Source organism: Lutra lutra, chromosome 10 (genome assembly GCF_902655055.1).
Source record: "Lutra lutra chromosome 10, mLutLut1.2, whole genome shotgun sequence".
NCBI lineage: Eukaryota > Metazoa > Chordata > Mammalia > Carnivora > Mustelidae > Lutra > Lutra lutra.
The window spans coordinates 18,403,807-18,408,215 of record NC_062287.1 but is presented as its reverse complement, the minus strand read 5'-3'; positions in this window follow the sequence as shown (position 1 = coordinate 18,408,215).

Below are 4,409 nucleotides of genomic sequence, written 5' to 3'. Positions count from 1 at the left end.
AGAGAGGGAAGCAGGCTCCCTGTGGAGCGGAGAGCCCGATGTGGGGCTCGATCCCAGGACTCTGGGATCGTGACCTGAGCCGAAGGCAGAGGCTTTAACCCACTGAGCCACCCAGGCACCCTCTTTTTCTTTTTTTTATTAAGATTTTGTTTGTTTATTTGAGAGATAGCACACAAGTGGAAGGGAGTGGAGGGGCAGACGGAGAGGGAGAAACAGGGTCTCTGCTGAGCAGGGAGCCCAATGTAGGGCTTGATCCCACACCCCTAGATCACTACCTAAACCAAAGGCAGACACTTAACCAACTGAGCCACACCGGAGCCCTAAGGTGTGCCCTGTCTTCATGAAAAATTGTGACCCGGTGTTTCATGGGTTTGCAGAAGACCTGGCAGAATTATTTTCTTTTTTAAAATGTCTACACAGGGTGCACTCACAAAGTTAGCCCTCTACATTTAGGCAAGATCTCTCCCCCCGTTCCCCTTTTTAGATCAACTGTGAGACATCTAGCATTCTTTAGATCAACTGTGAGAAATATAAATTTCTGCTGCCTTATTTTTCGTTTGCCTCTATCTGAAAATCAGATGTAGAGCAGAAAAGGTAGGGAAAAATCAACATATTCACCAGGTCTAGAGTAATGACCGATGATGACAAATTTGCTCATGAATGCATCCCAGGAAGGAAGAGGGCTCTCTCTTAGAAGGTGTAAGGTTGTAAAAATAGAACTACATATCATCTAGATCAAAACCCCATCATAAATACAAATTACCACGACCTCAACCTGGGGAAGTAGAAGGACATTATGTTGTTAGGCTATATTAGTGGACTCGTGAATGATGGGCAGTTCAAACCATCTTTTTCATCTGCAGGGACCCTCACTACTTGATATGTACTCGGTCTGTTGGGTTGTATAATTTTTGCCCTCCATTATGTTTATCTAATGGTAGATGGTACAAACGATGCTTGGAGCCAGAAAATTGGGTCTGGGTTGTTGTGATTTTAAATCATCCTGAGAAAGTAATATAAGCATCCTTTGACTCAGTTCCCCAAAAGTAAGATTAAGAAAGATCATGAGGGTGCCTGGGTGGCTCAGTGGGTTAAGCCGCTGCCTTCGGCTCAGGTCATGATCTTGGGGTCCTGGGATGGAGTCCCGCATCGGGCTCTCTGCTCAGCAGGGAGCCTGCTTTGCTTCCCTTCCTCTCTCTCTGCCTGCCTCTCTGCCTACTTGTGATCTCTCTCTGTCAAATAAATAAATAAAATCTTTAAAAAAAAAAAAGAAAGATCATGAAATGGAAATTTCTCTGTTCTTTAGCTCCGTCTTCCGATGAACAAGAAGATGTGAGGATGAAATGCTCTCTTTGGGGATTAAAATTATATCGTAAGGAGAGAAGCAGAATCCTGTTTTGGTCTTCTTAAGCGCCAAGATATCAAGTTTCTAATCTCCATTATCTTACTAATTTGTTATGTGGCTTTCGATGGCCCCTGGAAACCTTTCTGGGTCTCAGTTCCCTCATCTGTAATACAAAAGAATTGCTTTAGATCAGTGGTTCCCAAGTTGCGTTTGTTAGGACACTAAGGTTTCATAAAACAACTGTTTCAGAGTTCAAAAGATGCTCCATTTTGGAGCTGAGTGTGACTTAACATCAGGTCCACCTGGTTTAAATAGCAATGTGGGTTAACAAGAAGTTCTGAATATTCATCACCTTAACAAAATCATCAGACATCACATGTCATTTTGTTCCTTTTCTATGCCCTTCTGACCATGTTGGCTCAGATTCCTTGATGGGCTTACAAGGGCCATAGCAGTTCCTAGCATCTCTCACAGTTATGACAACATTTTAGGGGAAGGAAGATGATTTCATTCTGAGTATCTCTTTTTATCATCAAGAAACATCTTTCTTGGGGCACTTGGGTGGCTCAGCGGGTTCAGCCTCTGCCTTCGGCTCAGGTCATGATCTCAGGGTCCTGGGATCGAGCCCCGCATCGGGCTCTCTGCTCAGCAGGGAGCCTGCTTCCCCTTCTCTCTCTGCTTGCCTGTCTGCCTACTTGTGATCTCTCTCTCTCTGTCAAATAAATAAAATCTTAAAAAAAAAAAAAAAAAGAAACATCTTTCTTGGAGTGCTCAGGTGGCTCAGTCAGTTAAGAGTCTGACTCTTGATTTCAGCTTGGGTCACGATCTCAAGAGTCCTGAGATGAAGCCCCATGCTGGGTTCTGCACTGAGTGTGAAGCCTGCTAAGATTCTCTCTGTCTCCCTCTCCACCCCCAACTCATGTGCACATACACATGTGCTTTCTTCCTCACTCTCTCTCTTAAAAAAAAAAAAAAAAGGAAAGGAACATCTTTCCCAGAACCCCTCTGCGAACTTCCGCTTATGTCCCCAAAATTTAACGTATGCAGCATACACTGACCTCTAACAAGGGGAATGGGACCATGACTAGTTCAGACCAACCGTGATTTCTCTTTTTGGTTGGAGATGAGTTTCACCTACCCTAAAAGCACAGGACTACATTTTATGGGGTGGATACTGGAACAGAGTCACAGATCAGTAGTAAGGAGGAAGACAGAGGCAAATGGTCACTGGCAGGTGGGGGGAGCATTATGAATTGCTCTAGGTGGTTAAGTCTGAGCTTTGCTGGGTTGGATAAAACAAGAGATTCCTTTATAAGAAGACTTGTCAGAGCCAGGGCTATGCTAATGCGTATCACCTCTATGGGGAGATGTAATGTTCAGCATTTTTCAAACTTATTTGAGCCCAGAAAGCTTTCATTTTCCTGCCTTCCCTCTGCTCTTTGCCAGATTTAAATTGAGCATATTATTCCCAATTCAGCTTTAACAAGAGTACATCTGCTTCAGCTATGTTTTGAAAAATTTTAGTTTATGCTCTAGCAAGGCACCCTTACCTATTGGAATCACTCAAGAAGCTTAAAAAAAAAAATGCAGATCCCAAACTCCATCTTTAGGTCTGCTGAGGCCAATCTTTGGGGACAAACTTGGGAATCCCAGTTTTATGAAGTCCTCTCAGGCAAAGCCCGCGTTCTGCTTTGCGTGATGCTGTAACATTGGCATCTCGGTTCGGCTTCTTGTGTAAAAGACACCCGAGCAAGGGAAGCATTTGCAGGAAGCATCCTTGGGGAGGATTGTCTGCAAACGCTGACTTAGAGTAGCATGGTGCCACGGTAGTGTTTAAGCAGCCATGACGAGCACCATCTCTGAAGTGAAGCTCTTCTTCTCTCTGGACCATTTTCAGAATACCAGTGGCTTGGTGCATGCTTTCTGCTTCAGAGCTGCTGTGAAACTGTAAAAATGGCATGCCTGATCTTGATGTCAGGTTAAAAATCTCTTAGAAATCAGGACCTCCGGCTAACACCTCACTTTCCTCTCTTCTGGAACAATTCAGTCCTAAAGCCGTTGGGTAGAGGATAGCCAAGTAGGGGTCCTTGGTGGTGCTGGGGATGAAGCTGTGGGGGCTGAGAGAGGGGTGTCCGAGCCTGGTGAACAGGCGGTGCCCCTAGGAGGGCCACCCGGCATGGGTGTCTGAGCCTGAGTGGGTGGGGAGGGTGGCCGCATAGTCATGTGTGACTAGGGCTTCCATATGGTGCGGTGACCTGGTGTGTGGGGTCAGAGCCCAAGCTTGGTGAGAAAAGCATCCCCCTGCTGGGATGGGGGCACAGTGTGTGGAGTCAGAACTTACACAAGAAGAGAGGATGTGCTCCAGGAGAATGGGGTGCTAGTGGAGCTGGGAGACTGCAGGGATACAGGGCATTGAGCGAATAAGTAAATAGGTTAAGGATAATGAAACAGGGTTTCTCAGAAAAGGTAGTTTTCTGAGCCTGGGTGGCTTAGTCATTAAATGTCTGCCTTCGGCTCAGGTCATGATCCCAGGGTCATGGGATCGAGTCCCACATCAGGCTCCCTGCTCAGCGGGGAGCTTGCTTCTCCCTCTCCCACTCCCCCTGCTTGTGTTCCCTCTCTCACTCTCTCTCTGTTAAATAAATAAATACAAAATCTTTTTTTAAAAAAAAGTACATCAATATCTTAAAAAAATATATAGCAAGGAAGAAAGCTAGAATAAACCCATGGTTGTAGGGCGCTTTGGTGGCTCAGTTGATTGAGTGTCTGCCTTCAGCTTGGGTCATGATCCCAGGGTCCTGGGATGGAGCCCCGCTTCGGGCTCCCTGCTCAGTGGGGAGTCTGCTTCTCCCCTGCCTCTCCTCCCTGCTCCTGATCTCTCCTTCTCTCTCCTTCACGCTGACTCTCTCTCAAATAAGTAACTTAAATCTTTAAAAAAAAAAAACCATGGTTTTAAATAGATTTAAATATATACGCACGCACATAGACACATATATCCATATATACAGTTGACTCTTGAACCCCGAGAGCTTGGGGCCAACCTCCCACCCAGTCAAAACTGCTG